Genomic DNA, 15,253 nt, shown 5'->3' with positions numbered 1-15,253 from the left:
ATTATGGCCATAGATCATGGACATCTGGGTTCTTCTTGTTTTCCTTCCCCATTTTTGGACTTTTGCACTCTGCCACCATGTGCCACGCTGCCATGGTCTAATGGCAAGAGCAAAATAGCATGTTAACGCTGCTGCCTCCCAAGACTCTCTCTGGTCAAGTCCATCGGCCAACCAAACGCCACCATGGCTTCTCGTTACAGTTAAGGAAGGGACCTATTTATAGTTACAACTCAAACGCGAGCTCTCCATGTTGCTAGCAGCAGTCTAATGTCAAAGCTGCCTGATAACATGACAACATAAAAGGTCTAATAAATGTCCCTTCTATACGAGCTAACAAATGTAATAACATATTTTTATTGGATACTAATAAACTGGCTGAATAGTGTAGTAACTTTAATGTTATTGTAATATTCTCCTTAGAATGTCCTAGATGATTACTTTAACCATTTGGCTCATGCAACAGGGGAGTAAAATGTTTGCTATATATGTTGAGAAATGTGTTTTGGATTATTCTGAAGCATCACAAAAAGGGTGTCACTACATGCCAGGCTTTTCCAGTCAGAAGAAGCTTTTAATGTTTGCCACACTCGGTGGGTGTGGAATTAATTGGCATTAATGCCAAAATTAATTTTGGTTTAATACTGGAGGCTTGACAGTAAAAACTGGTGATTGATTGTGCAATCTGTAATGCATATTACAGATTAAGTATGACTCTTAAATTCCCCATAAAAGATCACATGCTGCATGCAATTTCTGAGCGCATTTAATCTTGGAGGCTGGCGAAAGAAATATTGTTATGAGAGAGAGTGCATGTACCTGGCACCAAATTAACTCACTTCACTCATCAGTATTCAGACCATACATAGTTTAAGACCCATTAAAGCACCTATCCTGGCAACAATAAAAAACAACTTACTTTTACCTGTCCATCTCGCACATTAATATTTCTTATACATTCAATTGTTTCTGTCTGAATTACTTTGAATGTGACATCGGAACAAGCTGCACATGGCACCAGTCAGATGCAGTTTTGATCATTTTAACCTCAAACAAACATGGCTGTGTTAATACAGACAAACTCACTGCTGAGTCAAACAAATATCCTTATGTTGACACAGCAATGTCAACACAACACCCTGGCTTTCAATATGAGAAAAACTTAATTGGTCATTCATCAAGAAACACTAACAGAGTCACTAATTTATTGGTGCCAATGTGCCTACCCAGGAAGTCACAGATTTTAATTGGTCTGAAGGTGGAGTGTAACATGCTTGCTTCTGCACAGAAAGTGAACGAGATCGCAGCGCAGATCTTTCTGGAGCTGCTTTACCAGCTCCTCCAGAGGAGGAAGCATCAGAAATGGGTTCCTCTTCGCTACACTCACAGGTAGTGCAATGCCCTGCTGGTTAGAGCAGAGCAAGAATTTCAAGTCATCGTCTGTTCATATGACAAAAAACAAATAAATCTCCAATCCGTATCCTTAGGACTGTGCATCAAGTGAAAGCTTTTTTCTCCTTGCCTTACGGCTAGTGTCTGGGGCAGGTATTCTCAAACAAAGCAACCCTAGAGTGGCCACCTGATTCGCCCCTTCTGAAGAGCACAAGTAAGCCCTTTGAAAAGGGGGTAATGTGATCCTGGATGAGGCCTCTTGCCTTTAAGACAGTTTGTGAATACAGGCCTTGGTCTTTTGTTCCTCTGTGGGGTCAGTAGATAATGGTGGTGCATTTTGCAATGCCCCATTAAAACATTAGAGGAGATACAGATTTAGAATTTCTCCTGTGAGACGGCCCGAATGCAGGCGACTCGAAGTGGGTCCGGTGCATAAAGGCTCTGTGCATTTAATTAAGCAGGACTATATGCCAGTGTCAGCAGGGTTAGCCTGTTTTGTGCCTATCAAAGTCCTTTTTCCAAAGGACAGTGCTGCTGCATAAATGTGTTATTTGGGGGAAAGAAAGGCTTCATGAATCAGGAGTATTTGCACTGCTTATGCAAGGACTGTGCTCAAATTAGCAACTAATAGGAAGCATTAGGGATGAAATTAAGTGCATAGGAAATGTTGCAAATGGCATCCTACAATTAGTTTCTCTAACCTTCTGACCACTACAAACTGGTAAACAATAGATTGTTTTCTGCTGGTTAAGGTTGCATCTTTAAGGATTTAATTGTGCACGAAGCCTCTTTAGGCTAAAATTGAAATCTACTCTGTCTCACAATCTACACAAGTTGCAGAAAGTAGCCTTCTTTTTTGCACGTGTGCCCCATCCATTTCCTTGTACATTACACATGAAGCTACTGAGCCTTGGTTACCATAATACCAACCAGTCGTGATCTTTTTTTAAGGAGTTATTCTCAGTTGATTCAGCACAATGTCTGTCAGTCTTCCGGTTCTGTTGGAGCATTCGCATCATTTTTCATGCTTACAGACAGTTACAGCCATGTTTTTATGGGCTCAACCACTTTCCACTGAGAGTATGTTCCCTTGGATCTGTTCCATAATCGTATTTACACCCGTATATCATGGCGACCCCGTATATCATCACTCGACCCCTGAGCCCATCTAAGCAGCCTGTGGCACGATTAATACTTTCCTACAGATTTGGTAGCAGTCAGGGTGCTATTAATCCTATTGATTTTCCATTAGCCAGATCATTGAGTGCATGGTAGGCGCCATTTAAACAGCATTAAAAAAGTGTTTCCTATCATTAAATATGGCCATCGAGCGTAAAATGTATAAAAGGCAAGAGAATTGTTTGTATTATTAATGCAATGAACCTCCATTAAAATTCAGTACAAACCTTAAATGTAGTAGCCAGGACCAAAGAATGAGAGCGCAGCCAAGTGATAGAAGGGACAGGATAATGAGAAGCTGAGATATAAATTTAACTTTTAGCTCAGATTTCCAGTTAGCTGTTGAGTGAAGGATTTATCCTTGTAGTCTCCTCTTCTAGCTCACACACACTCACCTTCTCGTAGCCCAGAAAACTTTTCTCCCCAGTAACTTCTGTCGTAGGGCTTGTGGTAAATTACCATGGCCAATTACCGTGCCGGTTACAGAAGCCGAGAGAGTATTGTCTCTTGGCTATGAAGAGGAGAAGGTAATGATGGCTGGATCGTGCTGTATAAAAGGTGGCCGGGGAATCCGGTGTGAAGAAAAAAAATCACTTTACTATGCCTGTGACACAATTGCTATGTCGACCTTATTTTCATGGCTATTAGAGCATATTAAATTTGATATATGAATTCTACCAAGACGTGGTACAGGCATTGACTTGTACTCTGCAGTGTCGCTAGCTGTGGAGCACTTTTTTTTCTGTTTCTCATTGTAAAATCATCACAACTGTTAATCACTGCCTATAGCACCTTTTGCGCCCTAAAGCGTTGCCTCTGATCAAAATAACAATGTTCCGGTGTGCTAGATTAGACATGTCTTGGACATGCCGGCATCTCTTCCAGACAGGGCCGCATTGTCTGGGGAGTGAGGGTGACAGTATGTCATTCAAAGTCAATTACACATAATTGGATACAGGCCAAGCAACCTCCCCGGGAGCTGGCAGTCATGTCCTTATAGCACACCAGAGCAGCAGCGCCATTCTCACTGCATGTGTGTAGTAAATGCAAATTGTATTGTATCCCTGCATGCAATGCATGTTTTATTTGTTTCAGCAGCAAATAACACACAGACAAGAGTTCAGAATACTTGATGATAAGTGATCATTAATCTAATTGGAAAATGTCAGGTATGGTGTGTTTTTAATGCCTAATGTTTTATTACGTGGTAATAAACCAGCTGGATGCACTTATCTCGGAAGAATCCAAAGCAGGAAACAATGACACACTGGTCAGGGAAATAAAAGATTAAGATAGGCGCATGCACGATTAAGTACAATAGTCACGCTTACGCATCTGACAACGTTGGTACAGTGTAGTTCTCTGGAAAGGGAAAGTTTGACTAGGGCATTATAGCCCTTTTTTCAGTTGGTCAGTCCTGTCATGACATTCGTCACATATTTCCATAAAGCATTTGGAAGGGCAGTCATAGCGGATAATGCTTTTAAATTCCAAAGAACTTACTGTTGATTTAAACGTAACATTTTGAAAGTTCATTTATCAGTCTAGAACGAATAGGATCAAACTCTTAAGAAAAAACATACGCTTATATAAGTTTCTACAATATGAGAGCGTCCTGAACTATGAACACTTCATTGTAATACGGTGAAAGAAAACGTGCCACTGGCAACCGCGCACCTCCAGACGTGTTCCTGCCCGGCTTTTGCGCGTCTCACATTCTAATAAGATGCAGGGCCGCTCTATTCTGATTGCTGGACTGTGGTGTCAATCACCTTGGGGCGTGGCTACACAAAACGTGGACCGCTAGTAGGGAATCCCAGTTAGGTGCGTGCAGTTTACGCCGGGGTAGGGTCCTGTTTTTTATTTTTATTTATTTAAATCCTGCTGGGAGATATCATTTCAAGTACATGACTTTGTTCTTGAGGAATAAAATTGGCGTTATTATCGGAGGTGGCCTACATGTTACCCGAAAAGAAAAGAAACAATAGGCTAAGCTAGAGAAACGAACAGTTTGCTGCCTGGACCGGCGTAAGGCTCGGTGAGTGAAGTTACCTTTCCTCTCGTATCTTTGTGTGCGCTGTGTAGGAGGAGGCTGTTCAAACTTCTGAGGTCGCTGAAAATGAACTGCGCTCTGAAATAAAGAGCGTCCTGCTGTGTGCGTGTTTAACACCCCGATCCACTATGTGATTTGTGTTCTTTGCTGGGACGTGTTCGTAGCTCCAGCCTTTTTAGTGGTAGTTATTAATTTTTTGTGCAGCTGTTGCGGTGTGTTACCCGAAAAGACTACGCGTGGTCATAGTGGTGATGGAACCAACCGAACTATAACAAACTTTGGGTATGTTTTAACCAGCGTTTTTATTAAAACTCAACACTTTCTGTTAAAAGTTAACACTTAATTTTTAAATGGAAGGGAGATTAACCTTACGTTCCCTTTACCCTAGGTGTACTTTGTAGTAGTGTTGATTGACTCTTAAAGGGACAGTACATTTTAGTTGACCGTGTGCTCTTTATCGCAAGGATCAACGCGCGTTTTGTTGCCTTTCCTTTGACTCTTTCGTCCCTTACCCACGACTTTACCAAAACAAACCCTGCGGTGATACAACACACCGGTCATAACACGACGACAGTCGAACCATATGGTGGGCCCTTGTTTCCGATATTGTTGATGTTTTAGCTACAACCTTTTGTTGTTTGCGACGCGGTATAACTGTAGGGTGCGGTGTCAGGTTCAAGAATGATACTGCCACGGCACAAAAAGCACCCCTGGAAGCCCGGAGTATGTCAGGAGCCAGAACAAACACAACCTGGCTGGTGTAGTCTGGCCCAGACATGCCATTTGGCACTGGGGTTTCTGTCATGGTAACAAAACCCCATGATGTCCACTTTATGGTTAATTTGATTTATCCTGTTTTGTAAGTGTTGGCAAACTTTGGCTTCACTTAAATGGACATGTATTCAGAATAGTGTTCACCTTATTAGAGCTGCAACATAAATTCACAGAAAAAAACTTTTTTAGATGTCATATTTGGCAAGTATAACTACCATAGCCAATTTTAAGAGGAAAAAAGAGGGTTTTGACCTTCATGTTTGCAAATCAAATATACAAACAAAGCATTTGAATGTATTTAAAGCTGTTCTTTGACACTGGACCTATGAGCAAACTAAGGTTGGGGGCTCTTTGCTGTTGTTGAGTGTGGCTTTAATTCAGTGGCTTGAGATTGTTTGTTTGTTTGTTTGTTTGTTTGTTTGTTTGTTTGTTTGAGACCTTCATTTCTTAAAATGTTCTCCCGTGAGGAATTTTCTACCACAAAGAATGTTACAGGGTTGTTGTGGTTGTTGTTTTTTTTTTGTTTTTTTTTTTTTAAATATCTGGCTATGAGACGGTATGTTCAAGGGTTTTCTTGTGTATATATGGATATTGCATCCCAGACTGTGCTGATTTTTCCTTCCTTGAATCTCATCACCAAGTCTAAGTCATATTTGTATAGCTGCCTCTCATGGTTTTCAGATCTGTCCTGCACATGGCCAAAAGCTGTAATGTCTAGACAACAATAGCTTTGGTTGTGGTAGTTTCCCTTTTCTCCTCTCTCTCTTTACAGGTCTCTTCACTACTGATTTTGAGAGACAACTAGCACTATTATGCAAGCAACTAACAGGAAAGCACATATATTGAATGTCTCAACTTTGTCCAACCCCTCCCATAAAAGGATGTATCCTGTGATTTAATAGACTATGGTATCGGTGCTTATTGTCACGGTGTGTGTGTGTGTGTGTAATGATGGCTGATTACTTTGTATAAGACTGCGAACAAAGGAACGAAGCTCTATGCGTGACCACCTCTCTCAGAAGGGCAGCGCTGTGTAGCGAGCACGTTGCCCGTCTCCAGTGCTTTGATCCTTTATGCCAGTTTCCCTTTCTTTAAAAGTTCTTTATTCACCTCGTCAGTTAAAATAACAAATCAAGCTCTAGTGCTACATCGAACACTTGTCTCTTTAGTTTAGCAGAAGGTCTTGACTGCGGTGGTATCGATCCTTTCTGTGGTAAAGATGATATATGGCTGTAGAGCAGCATCAGAAGTGTTGCGTCTCAGCACGTGGACGCCTGTGTTTCACTAGGTGGCTATTAAAAGCAGGTGAGCTAAGATGGGTGATGAAAACTTCATGGAGGGACTGAACCACTGTCCAGCAACCAGGCAGCCAGCAAATGAGTGTCGTGGGTGGCTTTCCCCTGGCCAGCCCTTCCTTCCAGCACCAAGCCAGACCTCCCTACCGCAGGTCTGCTCAACACCCTGTCGTGTCCAGCAACAAGGCCGAGGGGCTAAGACTGCATGGCTTTTTACTTTTGACCAGCGATTTACTAAATGCAGACATTTTGTAAGCAGTAGTCGAAGGAGACAGAATAACGGTATGCACAAGTACAGGCACAAAATCCACCTGCTGATTGTCCATTTGAGAGGGACCACCTAGCTGAACAGATGGAAGCCGCTGGTTCGCCTGTGATCAAGTCGACAGCCCCTTAATGGCGAGAAATGAATGTCATGATTTGAATTCAGTTGTTTGTTTATATCACACCTCAGCTTTGTCTTGTGTGTTTCAGAAAGGAGCTGGAGATTTAAGCATCAGCGAGCGCTTAAGTGATGTTTTAAATGAGCCGTCAACTAAAAGCGATTGTGCTAAATATAAGGAGAGGTCAGAGTGCAGTTTAGCTGTCTGGGGCCAAGCACCTCACCACATGGCATTTGTAGTATTTGGGAAGCATGGAAAACATGTATATTCTTTTTGTAATCTCAATGTCATGTTTAGCATTGTATGACTCTGAATACCCTTTTGAACCACTCTGATGCATTTTTCCGTGGGCTTTCCAGTCCATTCGTACACAGCCCTGTAATTATGCTTGTTTTGTTCCAGCAGAAGTGCTTCTGTGTCTATTCAAGACCTCTCATCCATTATCTAGCCGTACATATGGTTGGATCCCCACTAAACACAATGAGTGGTTCACACTCCATGCCTAGAGTTGCTGCTAATGCAGACATGGGCAACATGTGTCTGATTGGGTGTCATTTTTCATTGTGCTTTTCGAGGGCCAATTGGCTGCTTTTCAGGGTAATGCATGGGTTATTTTTGTTGTGAGGTGTTTCTCTGTTAACATGGTCAGATTTTTACTTTAGCCTCATTGACTTTCAATACCTGGAACTGGGAAACCATGTGCATGTTGATTTTACATTACTGCTGTGTGCACACTTATATAAGATACTTAATTTTGAGCGGTAGGCTCCATGTACTTAAGATGTTATCCATGAATAGGACCATGACACCTTCCCAGCCATGCCCCTCCCCCCAACTCACTCTCTGTCTCAACTCAGATATTCATAAACCTAAATATAGTTTGATCAGGGCACCATGGGGCAGATTGCCTTCGGTTACGGATCTACAGACTGTCTACAGAGCTTGTTATTTTGTGTGTAGAGCAGTGTCCACCGACAGGCATATTGGCTAAGGACGCTCATGGTCTGCCATGTCTGGGCCAATCGCTAATTGAAACCTTTATAGATTGGTTGAGTCCAGCAGTCACTCGGCATCGACAGACGCTCCCCTCACTCTAATGACAAGTGCAAACACAGCTGGGACAGAAGTAACAGAAACAGAATGGGCACTTCCCGAGGACTCCATCTATTGTTTCTTGATGATGGATGTTGGGAGTAATGTGTGCTCCTCTTCCTCCTGGGTATTTGGTTCGGCTTTCATGGTCCCATTTACGTCGTGTGTGCGTACTGCAGTTTTAACATCAGCGATGTTAAGAAGAACAAAAAGATGTGTTTTTGCAAAAATATTATTCACCACTAATGCAGGAAATTAATGTATACTATTAATGTATACTATTCGCACTGTTGGTAATATTTGTTACTTGGTGTTTAAACTCAAACTTACAAGTGCTCTTTACTATAACAAAATGGGTCATCTTTATCTAATCTGTTTGTGCTATGTCAAGTTGCAGATTTATATTGTAATGAGTGTTAAGATGGTGGTTCTCAAGCAGTCTGAGTCTGGACACTTCTCAGTCCACTCGTAGCTCGTTTCACTCTTGCTCTGTATGGGTGGTAGGGAGCCTCTCAAGTGCCTGCTTCTCTGTGCATCATCAACGTATGATGCTTCCCTTTTCTCGATATGGCTTTATCAGCCTGAATTTAGAGTGACAAGACCTGACTTGGTTTAGATGCAACACCTGGCTTGGTTTAGATACATCTACCTTTTGGAAACACGTTAGGGTTACACCACCCACATGTCTACTTTAACAGTGTTATGTACTTTCCAGGTTTGAATCGTGAAACATTAGGTTTGAATTAACATGAAACATTTTGGCTCTCCTGTGTGGAATGTGTGCTAGCTACTTTTTTCCATCTCACTGGAAATAATCTGGGGATGCAGGCCCATTTTTAAAAACGTATTTATTTGAACTTTTATCTTCATACATGTGATACTCTAAGCTTCTAAACATAAAAGATTATGGAAATAAATGCTTTAAGGTGCCTTGGGTGGGTGTTGAATCGTCTGTGAATGAAGAGGCTTTTTAGTCTTTGTTGCATTGAGCTTGGTCCAAGTGTCATTCATGTAAATGAATTAAGGTCTGTTGGACCAGTTAATGGAAGAACTGGATCTGTGAGATAAATATATGTTCAGTAGTCTGCCAGATCAGAGTATTAAAATCCTATGATGAAGAAAGAAATAGGAAATCTCCAACTTCTTACCCTGAGTTGTTCTGACTTTCTCTGTTTTATTCGAGTCTGTATTTCACACTAATGCTATTGTGTGCTGGCATGTTTCTGTAAACATTATATGCCGTTTCATTATCTAACGACATGCTTCTTCTGTTAGGCTCTACAGTGTGGCAGTAGAACTAGTGGAAGGGTAGATGATGTCTGATAGGAGTCAAGTCTTCATCTACTATCACGCAGGAGGAGCAGTAGATCCAGGATGTCTGGCTGGCAATTCATGAACCACTAAATAACAGAACCTCTGTTTGCTAGCCTTTCTCATTCCGGATGCTCTAAAATAAGACACATAGCTGGCGGACACTCAGCAGTCAGACCGGTCCAGTTAGGCTGCACATTGTGATTAGCTGCTTCTGGAAATTGATGTTCATGTGGTTATTTGAGAAGCCTCATCGTGGCAGTTGGTGGTGTTAATGGCATGCCCAAGAGAGCAATGTTTCTGGCGCTGACATTGGTTGAGTTGTGTTTTCTGTGGAACTGGCCCGTTCTACTCTTGCCTTTCATAGCTGCTGATGAAATGCCTCAGGCGGTGTTGGGGTATATGCTCCCCTTAAGGATTAGCAGCCATGGTTCATCGCTATCCCAGCCTGCTTCGCAGTAAAAAGACCTTTTGTTGGTCTGGGAAACTGGGCTTCCATGATGGAGAATTCAGCAGAGGTACCGAGATTTCAGTTAAAAAAAAAAAAAAAAAAAAACTAAAGAAAACATTTCTCTCAATTCAATAAAAAACTTTGAGAAACTGCAATTTGTGTGATGTACATGCTACTCTGCATTTAACCTCTCTTCCAATTATTGTGTCCAGTTTTAATCTGACACCTTATGCTGACCACTGCAGAAAGCTTTTGCATTTTAAATTGATGCACAACGTACATTAACCTGAATTCTTTAAGCAAAACGCAGTTATTTCAGTTAATAATGCAGCAGAAACCTCTAGATAATCGAAGATTGGGGAAGGTTATCAGGGTGTTTCTGTGGCAGTTTATACACTGATACTGTGTAAAAACTAGATCTTGTTAGCTTGCACAGATGTTGTTCATGCTACTATTTGTAGATCTAGTTTATTATGTGAAACTTGTTTAGAAAAATGCAGCTCTTCTGAAGAGCGTTGGTGTTGGTGCCAGTTACCCTACAACTGCACTACTTAAAGGTGCACTTGTAAGAACTTTAACTGCTTGTAACTGTCTTGTTGCACATCATTGCTCAGAAACGCATGGTCCTGTTAAGTTAATGAGTCACCCACTGAATCATCCAATTTGTCTCTTCATAGACATTGGACATACTGTGTTGGGAGAGAATATTTTTCCTACTAGTCGACATATTATCAGCAAACAGACAGAATCAGTGTAAATGCATTTGGTGTACCCAAACACTGCTCAAAAAAAGCTTTGATCTAATTTGCTTTTCAGCTTTATCAGTAAGTTATTCCTGCAATCCAGAAAAAGCTCTCTCGGGTGTAAAATACATTAGTCACAGGCTTATTGTTCCATCATGTCTTTGAGGAAATCTTATTACGAACACTGCATTTTAGTGACTATTATTTTAATTTCTCCGACATATTTTCTAAGTCTCTTTATAACATGAAGATTTTATGTGGCGTCTTGCACAGAGAGAGGTGATTTTTGGCCTGAAGGATTCATCTGTGCAGTAAACATTCTGTCTGTTGTCTTGTGTTTTTAAACCTCACTGGAAACTCTGAACTTTTTAATAATGATATTTTGCTGTGGCCAGGTTCACTACCTGCTTATTGTAATGGTAAAGATGCTGTGTAATAAGGGGATGAGTGTGTATGTGTGTTCTGCTCTGTGCATACTGCGTGCTGTTTGCTCTTGGCTAATCATGAGTCATTGTTCAGTCTGCCTTGAAGCATCATGATCTTTGGATGAACATGTATGACCAGGTTTATTAGTTTGCCCCATTGCCTTAATTCCTGTAATCCTAATCCTACTTGTAAATGGTCAATCCCCTTCTTGTGGTTTATCTCTAGTCGTTTGTTCACAGTCAAAGCATCTCGATGATTACCACGTGGTCATCTCCAGACACGGCATGTTCTCTGAGGTGCCGGTTGAGCCTGGGCGAAGGCGAGGAGTGGCAGGTTTGTCTGTTTTTCCAATTACTGCCAGAGCTCCCCATTCGCCACCGGCAAATTCTAACGAGCTCTGCTGCACTCGCCCCCCCCCCCCCCCCCACCAGTGTGTTTACAGGCAGCTGTGCACCGCCTCCCTCTGCCAGGCCTACATGCTGTTGGACAGTTGAACGCAGTTGAACCAAGCACACTAGCGCATTTCTGCAGATTCCACCACAGGGAAGCTTGCACTGAACTCGCATGCACACGGCAGCCAAAAACTGTGCTCGAGCCAGTAACAGTGCTTGCGCTAGTGTCACGCACATCTGTGGTAGGAAAGTACACCAGAAGACTATATATTATGTGTTGGGCTCGAGCAATTAAGCCTTGTTTATGGCTGTGCATGCCTTTTGGGAGTATTTACTTTTTCTTGGTTTTCTGGCTGTATTGTTAAGCTGTTCCTCTCCTATTCTTCTTCCCTGTTATTATTGTTGGAAATGGGTCTGCAGCTTAGTTATGGCCTCCTTCAGACAGTGGGCCCGGCAGTATAAGAAGGCTTGTGGCGCAGCGTGGTATGTGAACGCCCGCTTTGGGTTCCATAGATTCTGCTCAGGGGCCGAGAGACCCTCCCCGGGCTGAATCCATCTCGAGAGCCGAATCACAAAACCGCTTCTTCCCTGTCAGAGATCCCATCTCTTCAGAGTGGATGGGGCTGTATTCCTCTTGAGCTTCTAAACCCGGCAGTCATTGCTTCTGGTTGGATCAAGGTCAAACAGAGCTTGTTTTGTTTAAGCCCTTCCTCCAGGGTGAAATGGAGAGAGTCTCTCCTGTGCTCTCTCTCTCTCTGTCTCTCTCTCTCTGTCTCTCTCTCTCTCTCTGTCTCTGTCTCTCTCTCTCTCTCTCTCTCTCTCTGTCTCTCTCTCTCTCTCTCTCTCTCTCTCTCTCTCTCTCTCTCTCTCTCTCTCCTTCCATTGTGAGAGGAAAGAAGGTTAAAAACCTCCCTTCCCCTTTCTCTGAAAGAAGAGCTTGACCCCCCCCCCCCCCCCCAAGGCCCAAGCACCTGTTCTCTTGGCTCACGCTTCAGCCTTTACCACGTTGCCTTACTTCATTTCGGCAGTCGTCTCCTGAAGGTGGAAGCTGAATGGCTGTGATAAACGAACACCTGTTATGTGTGACCAGAAGCGCGCACAAATGCTCGAGACGTCGAGGAATCATCTCGCAGTGTACACAGAAGTGCAAGTTTGGACCATGTCTGAGATTTTACGTTCTGCTTTGGTGCCTGCCACTTGTCAGCTTCATTTTTAACTTCATGGGCTTTAACCTTTGAACTGAGCTGCTCACTGCCTGTAGGGATCTGGTTCAGGCCGTTTTTAGCAGCTTGGCACAGTCGTCTCTGGTGAGGCCTGTGCATGTGCTCAAGATGAACTCCTGTATTTTTACATCAGCATGTTTGGAACTTGGATTCAGTGCTCATTCCCATGCCACTGGTTTCTCACAGCAGGGACAGTATAAAACTACTTAACATGTAGTGCAGTTACATGCCACTCAGCCCTGTGTTATACAAGAACTCGCAGTTCTTAATGAAGTGTGTTCTACACTGGGCCAAGAAATCTGAAGCATTTAGGAGTATGTGTAATCTTGAAGGGTGCATCAACAAATGCATATGTTAACATTTTCACACTTAAACCAGAAACAGACCATTTAGTAGTTATTCACTGGTTTCTCCAAGCACTACATCAGCCTTCATTCCTCCACTTTTTTCACAGAGCAAACCCAGACTCTAATTTGAATCATTTTAATTTACATTTTAACAGTTTGCATTCAGGAATATTATCTGACTGCAAGTTACCCAAGTAAAGCTTCTTATGTGTGTGTGTGTGTGTGTGGGGGGGGGGGGGGGTGCACATGTGCCTCTGCCTCATCTCTGCTGGAGAGGTAGGACACTTGTAAGGAATCAGAGCTCCTTTGCAACCATCTGCTGTATCTCTGAGTGGGGCCAGCCACGTGCACCCCTCTGCAGTATGGCCGGCGCCGTCTGCGACCTCGTTACCTGGCTACCTGTGAAAATCATGGCATCCCAGCATATGGTGTCAAATGAGCTTTTAAACAGGACTTTAAAGGCCCTGATGCACTTCATCATCACAGATAAACATCTCTATTTAAAGCTGAAAAGTATTCCAAGTTGTAGATTTAGCTTGGACATGTGAAAAATGTGTGTAATTAAGTCCTTGGGCCAGCACATTAAGCTATGATTTTCGCTGCCATGCGACCCGTGTACGTGTGGGCAGGTGGGAGAACATTTGTGCACACGTGAGTGTTGGGATCAGTATTCCGCCCTCATGACTCTACTGTTGGCTTCTTTATCTTTCACTGCTTGCCATAAATATATTTGTGTAGCTGAGCAGACCGAATGACCAGGATTTCCCAGTTATGTTGTTCTGCTATAGATAAGCTTCACCAAGCTGGACTTTTCGAGTGGATGTTCCAGTATATTCCTGCTCAGTCAGACTGCTAAACTAAAAGAAGACATTTCAGTAAATCATAGCGTATTGCCTCTCACTCTTTCCTTGAAGGGCCGATTGAAGCTGCATGATTTTAGGTTGTCACAGAATTAATTTATGCTGACATGCCCTGTGACGCAGGTTTTAAAGAGCAGTAATGATGGTAAATTAAAAAAAAATCTGTTTGGCTAGCTGGCCGCATTTCCTGTGCATCGTTACTGTAACACCCGACCTTTTGGTGGAAGTCATTAAGCTGTGTTTACAGCAGACTTTCCTAGCGGGCCTCATTACTGCTCAGCAGTGTGTGTTTGTGTGTGTAGACCAAAAGAATCATATCGCACACTGCTGCCTAATCAGCTTTGATGAGTCTGAACCAACGCACGCATGCGTTCTGATTTGCGTTTTCAGAAAGAGACAACATTTTTCGGAAAGGTCTGCATGAGATATTGGAAGTTCGTTAGCTTTCTGTTATAGGTGGTGTTCAGACTCCATTATAAGGTCTAAGTGATTCTTTAAAAAGACATGGTTACTTATGTCTGACCTCTTTCCCATTGCAGTAAAGGGTTTCATACTTGGGAAAACAGGCCAGTGTTACATTTTGGATCATAAGTGGCAAACAGCTGACTTACCGTACAGCTTGAGCTGAGGTGTTGAAAGATGGTGAATTTGAACTGTTTTCCGTGTTCAGGGACCATGTTTGTAGTTCCTGTTCCATGGAATGGATCACCAGTATATCAGATTTTCTAACCCTACTAAAAAGTAAATCCTGAGGTTTCAGACAGACTGATTTTGCCACTGGATTTGCAGAATGTCAGAAGTTGATTTTGCAGACATCGACATGTTGGACTGACGAGACACGCAATAAACAAGCACATCTGGTTCTTTAATGCTGTGTTTGAGCCCACATTTTGATAATTCTTGGTAAGCCAATAGACATTTAGTAGTTCTCCTCCCCACCATTACACAATAGATCAGCAGTTCATTCTGAGTTTCAGGCATTCTAAAAATATGAACAGGGCTGCAGTGGAACATTTAAGGCACAGTCTTGATTTCCAGTCGATTTGTTTTTCCTTATTTATTTTTAAGATTGTGGTACTCAAGTCTAGAGTTTAAATCCAAACACAGTTTAGTGAATTGAACAGTTAATGTAAGTGCTATGCCTGACTCCAAGGTAAAAGGGGAGAATCTATAGGAGCCAGACCTCAAGGACTCTGTATGTGTATGAAAAACTGATGTGCAGCGCCGTATGTGCAAATGCAATCCGTCTTGTCCGTGAAGGCTTTGATTGGTCTAACCTCTGCTGACTAGCATAGTGTGACCTGTATTGTTCACCGCCGGTCAATTTCTGTGATG

General features: G+C 42.5%; 1 protein-coding gene across 4 annotated transcripts in view; it reads left to right on the top strand.

The window, feature by feature from the left end:
- Positions 1–4,383: 4,383 nt before the first annotated feature.
- The window catches only part of tiam2a (TIAM Rac1 associated GEF 2a), a 54,360-nt gene continuing 43,490 nt past the window's right edge, over positions 4,384–15,253 (top strand). For 3 of the 4 annotated variants that reach the window (XM_035533174.1, XM_035533173.1, XM_027001486.2), the window contains exon 1: positions 4,384–4,606. The gene's annotated coding sequence lies outside the window, so the exon portion shown is untranslated. Of the gene's footprint in view, positions 4,607–4,784; positions 4,904–15,253 lie in introns of those variants that run through there. The other variant, XM_035533171.1, reaches the window with a different exon arrangement.

This window comes from Electrophorus electricus, chromosome 13 (genome assembly GCF_013358815.1).
Source record: "Electrophorus electricus isolate fEleEle1 chromosome 13, fEleEle1.pri, whole genome shotgun sequence".
Lineage (NCBI taxonomy): Eukaryota > Metazoa > Chordata > Actinopteri > Gymnotiformes > Gymnotidae > Electrophorus > Electrophorus electricus.
The sequence above is the reverse complement of the archived record's forward strand: the minus strand, read 5'-3'. Positions and strand labels throughout refer to the sequence as shown.